Here is a 13378-nt window from a genome sequence, read left to right on the forward strand (position 1 = left end):
GAAAGTAGCATGTAAGACCCAAGGTCAGAGAAAGCTAGAGGTTCAGTACAGCTGCAGAGGTGAGTAGAGGGAGTAATGAAAGATAAGGCTAGAAGAGCAAAAGGGCACCACTTCTTAAAGGGACTCAGGCTCGCATGCCACGTTAAGGAATCTGGAGGAGGCGATGGGGAATCATTGGAAATTTTAACTGTAGGAGTTATATAATCAGATTTACATTTTAGGAGAACCCATTTGGCAGCCACATAGAAAACGGAAGACAGCAAGACTGGTAGCAGAGAGATGGCTATTTTAGTAATTTGGAGTCCATGTGAAGATACTGACACTGAAAAAGGGCCGAGATGGATAGAATTCAAGAGGTAGTAAGGAGGACTTAATAAATAACTGGATGTGAGGGATAAACAAGAAGAGGAGTCAAGGATGATTTCCAGGTTTATGGCTGGGGCAACCAAAGAGAGAATAACATCATGCATTGGAGGAGGTAAGAAGCATGAGAAAGATTCTGGGAAAGGAGAAGGTAACATTGACTCTTGCGGAAAACACCCAGGTGGTGGGATCTAGGAAAGAGATGGACCATGGAGTCTCAAGCTCAGAAAAGGGTCTGATTTGGAAGTCATCATCACAGAGTTGTCACTGAGGAAGATATCGGAGCATATGAGATCATCCAGACCCCAGAGTGTGTGGAGTGAGAAGAGGATCGGAGACAGAAGGCTGGAGAACACCAACCACTGAAGAGAATGAAAGTCAGCGATCTTGTGATCTGTTAAGTTTCTTATCTTTAGGTGAGGAACTGAAATCTTTAGGCAAAGACTAAACACCCACTTACCAGGGATTAGAGGGAATTCACAGTAGAGAATCGGACTATTTGACCTCTACAGCATCTTTCAACTCTGAAAATGAGTCAAAGACTTTAATTCAATCCAGTATTTCTTACAATCTGAGAAAACTTTTTATCACTGTTACAGAAAAACTAAAATCATACCTATTTTTATTCTTTGGCTTTGTTTGTCCAATGATGAAAAAACATTTTGAAGAACAAGTTTCTTATTTGATAGTGTTTTCATAAAGGGAAGGAGGACCTGGTTGACCTAGAAAGGAGAACACAGGCTCTAGAGCTAATTTCTTATCCTACTTTCCCCTCTATGCGTCCAGTTATATGGCTGGTATCAGGATGCAGTTTTACCCAAACACATGTGCCTACTTATTCTTCCTTTCCCTTTCTGTCACCTTGTACCTGACTGGGACTATACATAATCTACGGTTTTAAGTCTTAACATTTCAGACAGGTAGCTATAACTTTCACTAATATTTAAAGTGTGTTGGTTTCTGTTTCCATTTCTGCTCAATTCTAAAAACAGAGAGACACAGGTACATAAACAAGTTTTTAAACTTAAATCCAGAAATGTTTGATGAAAACAAACTGTCATTTTTGGCACAATACACCCAGGGTATTTTTAGACAGGACTACTTGCGGCTCAACTTAACCTTAAAATATGGCACTGGCCCCACCAAGTGGCACCTGGAACGGGTGTTAGAGGTGCTTGACCTCTTTCAACCATATGCACCTTTTCTCCTGCCCCCGGCCGATGCCTCTCCCGCCCCTTGGCAAGCCTTCGTTTTCTTCCCCTGTCCTGCTTTTCGCTTTCCTCCTGGTAGTGGCCATAGATTTTATTACCACTAATGGCACTAAAGCTAACACAGCTGTCAACACCGCCGCCCCTCGCCAGAAACGCAACTGATATACACCTAACTGGGGTCTACAATGAACTTTTCGGTTGTCCTTAGAAAACAAGTTAACTATATTCTGTGTCAGTGGCCCAACTCACAGGACAGAAAAAACAAATGGCTGCAGAAAGTAAACCTTTGTGAAAAGAAACCTTGAGTGCTTTTTAGCTCTGGCAGTCTAACGTCGAGGCTCAGAATCATGACTTGCAGATGCAGGTTTCTAAATGACCAAAAAAGGTGGAAGCAGGGCAAACTAGAGACAATGGCTGATACCATTTGAAGTTTAGAGTCATACTAAGTAATTACAATATAATAAGCGCTAGCATAGAGGAGATGGGGGAAAAAAAGGGCTATATCCAGAATAAAAGGACTTTAGCACTAGATATTACAATTCTGGGAAACTTTTAGGGTGCCATAAAACTTGACGGGAAAGGTAAATAATTATGTTCCTACCACAATCCCCTCCCTCAAGTCAAGTGCTCCTGAAGCCATGCTCTGATGCTGCATTCTCCTTATACGTCAACCCTACTTGCTCCGGGCACTCATCAAAGAAAAAGGTTTTAGTGGATTTCTTCTCCTCTATCTCTCTGGCTAATGGTGTCATTACCTTTTCTATTTAATTCCACAAAATGGATGCAAGAGACATTTATCCCTGGCAGCAGACTTGCAGGCTGAGTGCGAAACACAGCAGAGGTGCTTCCACGAGGCTGTAAGAAGCAACAGAAACACTTCCTTGCAAAAGCTCAGAGTGCTAAAGCTGAATAAAATAAATATGGAAAAACATGGCAAAAATAAAGTTATTTTATTAGGACAAGTTCGTTTATCTTATCCAGCCTCTTGCCCCAACACTAAAATAATCCCTCAACAGCCTCTTACATTCTATGCTATAATGTTTTCCTGCTGCTTTTTGGCCTGAAAAACTCCTACTCACCCTTCAAGTCTAAGCTCAAACACTACCACCTCCCTGGAAACCTTCTTTGATTCTCCCAAATAGGTGCTCCCTTTCCTTAGGTGCTCCCCTGAGTGCTCCTTCATTACAGCAGCTACATGACATTGCAATTACTTCTAAACCTCTAAGCAGCCCTGCAGGTGCCTGCCTGCTTTCTGAGTGCGCACCATGTCTTTTCATCACTGCATTTCCTGGTACTCGACACGTACCTCATAGGTAATTCACAGAGTCAAAGAACTCCCTAGGTCTCAACATGAAGGGGCATCACTCATCCATCCAAGTCTCTCCTTTCCAATCCCACATGGTTTAGAACTTCATTATCTATCTCCTAGATTATTTAAATTAGTCTCTTCAATGGTCTTCCCATTTCCGGTCCCTCTTCCCTTGAATCCGTTCTGTATACTCTTGCCTCTGTAACATTACTAAAGTATTGATAATACTTTAATTAAATATACCAGGTTGAGCAGTTGATGCTGCAGAGAATGAAAAACTGAAAAACACCTGTTCCCTAAACTGAATGGGCTCAAGTCCAATAGGGCAGAGAAGTAACTAATTAACATATCATTTATCAGGTGTTATAGAGATGTTATCAACTCATGCTAATCCCTCTGCCTAGCATGTCCTTCACTCATAAATGGTCAATTCCTATTTCACTTTATATAAGAAGCCTTCCTAATCTCTCCAGCCAGAAGCAATCTCTCCTTCCTCTGCTCCCACAGTGCCCTGTTACTTGCTTATCACTTTCTGCTTGAATTACAGTTATTTGTACCCATACATTTTGTCTCTTACTGGATTGAACCTTTCTAAATAGAAGGGCAATACATTTTATTTGTCTCTATTTTGCCATGGTACCTAACACAGTGCCCAGAAAATAGCTGATAAATGTTGAACTGTGATGATTAACCTCACTAAAATATTATGAGTCTGTGATTCCTTTAGGATTTGCCAGTATTAAGACTATCAGTGGGTCAAATACATACAATTCAAAACTGAAATTTTTCCACTCTAGCCACAAAAATAGAAAGTCTATTCTGTTTGGCGAGGTAATAGTGGACATATGGAGAATATTCTCAACCAGATTTGAAAGATGTGTCCAAATGAAATGGATCTCTATTGTAAAAAGACAACAAAAGGCAACTCCCTAGTCTTAAAAACCAGACAACTAGCCCCTACTGACAAACACAGAAAAATTAAGAAGGACAAACATGGTGTAGTATTTCCATAATGGGGACAAGTCAATGGACAAACGCTCAGCTAAGTACAACTGTCCACAGCTCAATAAAAACTAAATTTAATAAAACAAGATACTGGCACAAGATAATATTTCAAAAATGGTTCATTAAATAAGCTCTCTGATCTCTCAAATAACACAACTTTCCAGAGGTGAATACTTGCAGCTTATCCATTCTTTAAAATTTATAACCGATTTCCTACAACAGTGCTACTGTAAGATACCTCATCAAGCCCTTGTTAGGATCCCCAATTCTTCAATTTCACTTTTTTTTTTAAGCTAACATTTTATTGTATTGTATTGTATTGTATTTTTTGGCTGCCTTGGGTTTCGTTGCTGCACACGGGCTTTCTCTAGTTGCGGTGAGCGGGGTCTACTCTTCGTTGCGGTGCGCGGGCCTCATTGCGGTGGCTTCTCTTTGCAGTGGCTTCTCTTTTCAGTGGCTTCTCTTGTTGCGGAGCACAGGCCCTAGGCACACGGGCCTCAGTAGCTGCAGCCTGCGGGCTCCAGTAGCTGTGGCTTGCGGGCTCTAGAGCGCAGGCTCAGTAGTTGTGGCGCACGGGCTTAGTTGCTCCGCAGCATGTGGGATCTTCCCGGACCAGGGCTCGAACCCCTGTGCCCTGCATTGGCAGACGGATTCATAACCACTGCACCACCAGGGAAGTCCTAATTTCACTTTTGAAAAAATATCTGTCCTCCCTCCACCCCTTTCCTTCATCATAATTATTCTAGCTAAATCCAACAGTTGTGTGCAGGATGAGGTAGACAGCAATTTAACTATCATTCACCTGAATCACAAGAATTGAGAACTTAAAACATTTTATGATTTAAAATGCAGAACTAAAGCTCCAACTTCTCAATTTTGACCAAAAAAGAAGTTCAAAGCTCAAAACTATAAGACCTTTTAAGAAAACGCTGAGCTACAATGATATATATCTGCTCCCATTTGGCTTGAATGAAGTCAGAACATTTGATCATATCATTTATTTCAACATTAAAACTGCTTAGGGCAAGAACTGTCTCACCAACTTACTTTATAGAAGCCTTAGCAAACTACCTGTAGCAGCTTTTAATCTAAAGACCCGAATTTAAGTTTGCTTTGAGGATTAAGCGAGAAAATGTGTAAAAATGCTTTATAAAACTCTAAAGAACAATACAAATGTAAGGTGTTACTAGTATTATACTTACAATAAGCTCTCTCCAAGAGCAAATTCCCCTCTATAGGAAATCAGAATAGAGCTGAAATATTTCTGCATACTTTTCGCAAGAGAATTTATGCTCTACATCAAAAATGTAAATAACTCCTAAAAAAGGAGGGAGGACAGGGAAGAAAGAAAATTCAGGTGGGACTAGAAGGAGGTAAATTAAATAGCAAAGGAGAAGTTTTTGTAATAAAAAAAAAGCAATATAAGAGAAAGCAAACCTGGATCTTAGGAATCAGTTTCTAACTCTACCACTTAACTATCTACTCATCTACTCATGAGGCGCTGGTCCCTTCAGCCCACTAGGCTCCAGTTTCCTTGTTTGTAAGTAGAGATAATAACTCAGAGGGTTGCTGTGGGGATTAAATGGGATAATATTTTTTTGATAATATTTATATAGAGTATTTAGCACTATATCTGGTGCATAGTAAGTGTTAAGTAAATGATTACTGTTGTTGATAAAATTATTACTAGACCTGCACCCTAACTGGTGACATTCAGAAAGAAAAAGAAGCCAAGAACATGTCAGTGGGGAAGATGATATACAGAGAACTAAGTCTACATACCACTGTTAGGAGACAGTGTTTGAGAAATACAGATTACACAGAGCATTTTTCATATTAAATGCACAAATTACTTCCTGTGCCTCCAGGACAGCAGAAGAATCTAGAGAAGCGTAGCTAAAATCTCCGAGTCATAAAAGCTGAAGAGCGATGACTGTACAGAAGAATAAGACCAAGAAAAAACAAAGGTGCTTATTGATGTGTACAGAGGCGTCTCTGATTCCGAACTTTCGATTTTCTAAATATTCATAGACAGAATGAAAGCGAAGCTCCATAGCAAAGACACAGCAACTCTGCTTGCCCAAAATAGATGGTATTAACATCATGCAGAGTCATTTAAGTTTCTGCCACCTTGTTCTTTATTCTGGGGAAGTGGTTGTATCTGTGGTTGATTTTGAGGTGTTAACCATTATTAACTCCATCATATTCGGTAATTGCAAAAGCAGTAAAAGTGCCCCAAAATTAGGAAGAAGAGGAATAGAATCCCCTCCTGAGGCAGATGTAGAGATAGCAAATAACTGTAAAAGGTGAAAGAGCAATGGATGCTGCCTTTGCACATGGGCTCAGTGACTTACACACCCGTGGAATCAATAAGAATCAGCAAAAGACAAGGAAAACAGGAAACCTTCCATATGTGTGCCCAGAGAATCAGCACCAATTTGGGTTGTCAGCTGGTCTGATGTTAATTCAGGGGAAGACAAGGAGCTTGTTTAAGAATTTAAAAGTTGAGCACAGTACAAGTACTACTATCATAAGCCACAGACAAATTGCCAAAGTTCTAGGCCTTTCTGAATTTACACAACATCAACCTGAATGGTCGGCTCACTATCTTACCTGTAACTGCTAAGGTCTTAGGGAGGCTACCTGTCTCAGTGGACTTTCAATGGAGACAAAACTAGCTTATGGGAAAAGATGCCCCCAAAATTTCTATCAGCAAGGAGGTGAGAGTATGTCTGGTTTCTCTTTGAGTTTGCCCAACTCACACTCCTTTTTACTGAGAATAACCTTTCAAAACAAAACCCGTACTTAAAGGAACATGGAACTTTTTACAACAAAGCATAGTGGACTTAAAAGCATCTCCCTGAAATTATGGGCTGAAGATCCTGAAAATTTTATCAATCAGGGGGTGGTAAATGGAAATAATATGCCAGCACTGCTAATTTAAGCTGTGTGGAAAAAATTTCTTAAATTTGTTTTGTCATTTTTGTCTTATTGTAATAATATAAACACATGGGCTTTAAATCCTGGCTATTGTTCTGCCACTTTTCCCGTTAGGTTTTACGGTCATCAGGGTGTTCTAGAATCTACCACACTCACACAAGGAGAGAACACTTACATTCATTCACAGAGACTGTGCCTCTGGAGCTCTACTTAAAACTATGAGTATGGTCGATCAGTGCACTAACAAAGGTCTCCATCTTGCTAGACAGGTAAGGACAGGTAAGTACCCATACCACTGCCTAGACATACTTTTTTCCCCTAACCTTTAAATCCAATTGAGTTTATTGTGATTTCAATACCTAGATAACCAATAACAAATGCGAACCATTCCTAAAACTTCATAAATAAAATCAGTTGGACCATTCATTCAACAAAGAAGCATTTACTGTGTAGGCCTATACTGGGCCCAGTGCAATTCTATAACACCTTTTATTTCACAATCCCAGGGAGCTTTCAAAGTTGCCCTAACATAAAGTATCAGTGATTGAACTTCTCTCATTTTAAGCACGTACAACACTCTATTCAAAACACTGATTCAGGCATTATAAATTTAGCTGTTTGTGGAAATAAAAACTGAAAGGGCTGAGAATGACAGTCAATCATTAACTAAATTCCAACTTCACAATTCAATCCAAAAAATACCCAGTGCCAAGTGGTTTAAAAAAATTACAAGCCAAATATACAATGATTCAAACATTCCACTAGGCAAAGGAGCTAATATAGTTATAACTTCTCACTTCTAAATCCTTATGGGTATTGCTTCTAGGTAATAAGTCAAATTTATCAAAAGTCCCACTCAATGATTACATTTAATCTGCACCAAGAGCAACTTCCAAAAAGAGGTTAAATATCTAACATGCCAAAAATAAGTTATTTACCTGGGTTTTTGCTATCTTGGAGCTCTTTCTAGAAAATAGATCCCTAAATTTAGGTGCCAGAGGAATGTATTTTTCCAAATCAAGTCTTTGAAACTACAGACCTGAGAAAGGCCATCAAAAGCGGGAGATAAAATAAGGAGAGTGGTTAAGCACAGGGATGCAAGTATAAGCCAGAATGCCTGGGTTGGAATCCTTGTTTTACCATTTTCTAGGTACCTCAGTTACCCTGTCTGCAAAATGGGAATAAAAACACCTACTCCATACAGTTGCTGTAAGGATTAAACCCAGGTAGATTAGTACTGTAAGGGTTTAGCAGCAAGCAGCATTATATAAAGTGTTTGCTTATGATGACTATCATATGACTAGCTCATCCAAATCATCTACACAAATGCCTTTCCCTACTGAAAGCCTTCCTTAATTGGTCTAGTAGAATTTAACCCCTCCCTCCTTGGCTTCTCCACAAAATGCACTGTGTACTATAGTTATTGGGTATATTTCCCTCCCATGAGGTTGGAGACAGAGACCACAGTTCATCTGAGTGTACAGGACAGCAAATACTGTTCATTGTTGCCCTTCAGTTTCCTCTCTCTAAAGGTTCTGAACAACAATACCCTGTCAATTAGCAAACCTTTACCTGGAGAAAGGAGCTTTATGTAATCAGCACACTTAAGTACTGGGCATACCTTGCTAAATGTTCTCTTAAGACTTAAACAAACATTTGAGGGGTTGGAGTGGGGGGAAAGAAGGATTCACTTAATATTTTTTTAACTAATGACCAAGGTTATCTTTTTAAATTAATTTTTTAAAATTTCTTATGCTTTAAAAGCTTATTCTCATTTTTTCATTCAAAAAGTCTATGGTGCTTCTACTATAAAAATACAGTAGCATAATTTCTGCATATGTCAAGTCTACTTAATCATAACTTGACCATCTGCTGATTTTAACATTACTTTGAGATGCCAATCTTTCTGGCTTTGATTTGTGCCCTTTGATTTGTGCCCTCTTTTCTCTCTCAAAAAAGTGCCACACACATGGAAAAAAGCTTCCAACTTATCCCAGATCACTGGGAAAACACTTTCTAAAGTGTTATCCTACTTCACTAACATAATGATGTTGCCCTTACTTTGAGAGGACAGAACTTTTCTGAAAACAAATGGCTGAATTGAGTCCATTGCTTTGTTACCGCTTTCTACAAAGTACAATTCTTCCTTTGTTTTTATAGAGTCTTACCTATTGAAATTAATTTTTTTCTGGCATAAAAATTGCTGAGGACACCTTCCTAGTTGCACAAATATTCCTGGCCTCTACTCTTTGATTTATTTTAAAACAAACTCAAAAACAAAAGGCTAAAGAAGAATTGCACTCACTTAATGTGGTTTTTCTAAGTCTAATTTTTTCATTCCCCAGTGGCACGGCCTTTCAAAAGATTACACAAACTACACCCAATTTGTTTCTCGTTCTAAACATAACCCAACCAAATGGGGAATGTTATCAGCCATCTTAACAAGGAGAACACCACAAAGCTAAAACCAAACCAAAGATCAAACCAAAAAAAAATATCTTTATCCATTGTACCTCCTTTGAGATCAGGACTTCTTTACATAAAGGTACTTTGACATACCTATGCAATGAACAAATGTCATCATAATTTAACATCCTATTTTGGACTAATTTCTCTCCCCTCAAATAGTCACAAGAATGGCCAATTCACATACAATACCTCTCAGCTACTGGCTAGAGAGTATAATAAACTTAATTGTTTTATATATCCTGAGGCATACAAAGAAAGGCCAAACAAACACAAAGAGGTTTCCAGTATCTTATATACATTTATGATTGAGACAAAGAACTTTCAAAAACCTGCCCTCAGTAAGCAAAACTGGGCTTAAACCACAATAAACCCTGCCTTTAAGTAGGGAGACCTGACAAGTTTAAGCCCCCAACCCACTCACATCCCCGAAAAGACTAAGTCTCACTCCCTTCTTACAGCTAGGAGGCATAATTAAAACACTTAAAGTTGTTTCCTCAGAATTTAGTAGTAATAAAGCTAATACTCAGGCCACCTTCTCCGAGCAATCGGCTTCTATCAAAGCTTATCACAAGTTGCATGAAATAGACAGGAGCGTTGGTTTTGCATTTTATCAAGTGAAGAACAACAGCATCACACTTTTTGGAGAAGCCACTACTCCCAGCACCACCAGCTCTCCCCGCCCCCCTCCCCAATTTTTTTTTTTTTTAAATGTCTTTCCTCCAAATTTACAATCTGAAAAGCGGTCCCACGAAACAAAAGTAGTATCAGTAAACGGGAGTCCACTGGTTTTGAAAATAAAGTTTGTTCTTTTGCTATCAACCTGACAACTTTTTAAAGGTGAAATGTCTCCTCCTCAATCGGGCACAACCTTCCCTATTCCCATACCAAACAACCACTCATTTGCCCCCGATAGTAAATGTGAAAAAAGGGAGTGGGAGAAAATGATGTTGAAAAGAAGGGTCTAGGGTTCCAGCGGTAGGGACGGATTTTGAGACCGGTTTTGAACACTCCGTGTCTTCTGGGAGCTGGGCAGCTTTACCGTGTCTATCTGAGAAATGTTTAGCAATCTGACGCATCAGTTTTTAGGAATGGTACACAAACAGCCCCCACAATCTAAGAGCCATGTCCAGAATACTTCCCCTCGGTGGCATCGGCTGAGGGCAAGGGACGGGAGAGCGGGGGATACAGGAGAGGATCCGCGACATTTGTTATTGTTTATGAAGCCCAGGCAGGGACCGGGAGCGTGGTGCTCGGGGGCCGAGGAGTGGAAGGCGAAAGGAGCCGGGAAGGACAAAGATGCCTCCCGGGGCTCCAGGCCACCTCTCCGGGCACCCGGTGCCAGTACCACCCCGGGAAACAAGAGGGCCAAGGCCGTCGCCGGAGCTTCACCGGAGACATTACCAGCCCCGAAATTAGCCCGGCTTTCCCTGGACACCCAAGACACCTAAGATCGTCTCCCGTTCCCGCTCTCAGAGTTGGGGCCGGCGCGGCGAGCCGAGCGCACCAGCCCCCTCCGCCGCGGAGCGCCGCATCCGCGCACTCACCTGCCTCCGGTCGCTCCTGCGGCCGGCTCAGCCTCCGCACGGGCCGCAACCGACCCGGCGCCAGTCCGCTCCCTTCTGCCCGCTCCGCCCTCGCCCCGCCCCCGGGAGGTGGGACCCGCCGCCGCGCCGGAATCTCGGGGCGGCCTCCCTGAACTCTCGCGAGGCCTCCCTGCTCCGCTTCTAGGTGGCTGGGCTGGTCTGACTCGGCCCTGACGTCATACGCACCACAGCCGGAAGTAGCCTTCTGTCGTCAACGCAGCCAGCCCACCTACCGCCCCACCCACCTGCACCTAGTGAATTCGTGACTGACCCTGGAGGGGTTGTTTGAAGAGTCACCGTTTCCCTCCGTCATCAGCCTTACTTCACTTCCCTCTTCTCTGCTCAAAGCTAGTTCATGCCACTCTTGAGAGTGGCCCAGTGTGTTGCCACATTAGTCACGTGTCCTAAATGTCGCCAGAGTTTTTCTTGATGCTTCACAATGCAATGTGAATGTTAGAGGAGGAAAGGGGCTTAGAGATCATTTCAATTATTTTTTTGGAACATAACTGTAGAGCAGAGTAGGAAAATGTGATCAACAAAAATGGATTGACTGACCTAGTTGCCTAGGTAGTAGCTGTGGAGTCTAGAAGCCACCCAGCTTCCTTGATCCTTTTCTTTTCATCATGACTCAACTGTAGAGACTTGAGAGGGATTCACATTTGGAAAAGCTACCAAAGAAACTCTGCGGCATTCATGAAAAACTTGCTTGGGTTATCTTGGAAAATCTAAAATAACTGACAATACTGGGCTGCTTATTTAGGATCAGAGAACTATGAGGAAAATCACCTGCCTGTAGCATGACTCAGAAAGGATGGCTTTGGGAAAATGATGCGTTTGAGTTTTTATTGGGCAAGCCAAACAAGAGAATCGTTCCCAATTATTGTTGACAAGTTATCTTCTATCTGAATAGTGGAGATTTTATAAAATACCATTTACTTTTAGTCTGTTAAGACAGTATACAAAGCTAGTACTGTGCTTGCAGAAAATATAATTCAGAGATGCCAATCATTATCTTTAAGTTTCACTAAGAGCAGGTGACACGTACGAAAGACTTAGGGAAGAATCTTAACATCACTTCTATTTTTTTTTACACTCTGTGCTTTTTCATGCATAGCTTGATAGCAGAAAAAGCACTATGTAGTCTGGTAATTAGTGTATTCTTGGGGAAATCAGTTCATTCTATATCATATGGTCGTTTTGAGGCTCAAATGACAATCGCCATATGCGAGCATAAGAGGTTTAATTGTGATCAAACATGCTTGACAGAGGCCTGTACACCTCTCTCCCTCCACCACGCACATACTACTTCAAGTGGGTAGGATTAAGAACAATTTATGGAGTATTCTATAGCAAATTTATGTTTTCAAATGTGCCGTGCTATTTTCATGGAGCTAGAGTAATAGGGACTTGTCTAGGGTGTCAGACGAGGATAACATGAGGCAGGCTAAAGCTTCGACTTTTAGTTTCTTAATTGAGGCCATTCCAAATAAATTCCCCCTGGTTGTTGAAGGTACCTGACCTGAATCAAATTAGAGCCAACTGCTCTTTTGGAAATCTATGGACCCCTTTTCAGAACAGTGTTTTTAAATGCATAAAATAAACTACCTAGGGCTATAAAGGAAATTGATTATACTAATATACAATTTTTAAAATAGTAAAAAGGAGGTTTTGATATAATTCTGTAGTAGGCAGCTTCTAAGATGATTCCCAATAATCCTCACCTTCTGGTATTTCTGTCTTGCACAATCCCCTCCTCTTGAGTGTGGGCTGAACCTAGTGACTTGGTTTGGGTTTTTTGTTTGTTTGTTTTTAAGTTTTTTTGATGTGGACCATTTTTAAAGTCTTTATTGAATTTGTTACAATATTGCTTCTGTTTTATGTTTTGGTTTTATGGCTGCGAGGCATGTGGGATCTTAGCTCCCCGACCAGGGATCAAACCTGCATCCCCTGCATTGGAAGGCGAAGTGTTCACCACTGGACCACCAGGGAAGTCCCTGTGACTTGGTTTTGAAAAAGAGGATCTGGCAAAAATGATGGGGTGTTACTTCCATGATTAGGTTACAAAAGACTCTGGCTTCCATCTTGTTCATCTTCTCTTGCTCCACTTCTTACTCACTCTGATGAAAGCCAGCTGTCAGGCTGTGCCCTGTCTTATGGAGAGGCCCATGTGGTACAGAACAGAGCAAGGTCTCCAGTCAACCGCCACTGAGGAATTGAGGCACCCAGTCCAACAACCCATGAGGAACTGAATCCTGCCCACAGCCACAAGTGAGCCTGGAAGCAGACTCCGTCCCAGTGGAACCTCGAGATGACTGCAGTCCCAGCTGACACCTTGACTGAGCCTGGTGAAGGACCCTGAGCCAACAGACCCAGCTAAGCCTTGCCAGATTCCTGGCCCCCAGACACTGTGAAATAATACGTATTTATTTTTTAAGCCACGAATTTGGGGGGACAGTTAATTTATTACACAGCCATAGATAACTAATAGTTATATATTT

General features: G+C 41.2%; 1 protein-coding gene across 3 annotated transcripts in view; it reads right to left on the reverse strand.

The window, feature by feature from the left end:
- STK38L (serine/threonine kinase 38 like) overlaps positions 1-10914 on the reverse strand; it is a 79534-nt gene extending 68620 nt beyond the window's left edge. The window contains exon 1 of one of the 3 annotated variants that reach the window (XM_061204267.1): positions 10842-10914. The gene's annotated coding sequence lies outside the window, so the exon portion shown is untranslated. Of the gene's footprint in view, positions 1-823; positions 854-979; positions 997-10841 lie in introns of those variants that run through there. The other 2 variants (XM_061204269.1, XM_061204268.1) reach the window with 2 other exon arrangements.
- Positions 10915-13378: the final 2464 nt, after the last annotated feature.

This window comes from Eubalaena glacialis, chromosome 11 (genome assembly GCF_028564815.1).
Source record: "Eubalaena glacialis isolate mEubGla1 chromosome 11, mEubGla1.1.hap2.+ XY, whole genome shotgun sequence".
Classification (NCBI taxonomy): Eukaryota; Metazoa; Chordata; class Mammalia; order Artiodactyla; family Balaenidae; genus Eubalaena; species Eubalaena glacialis.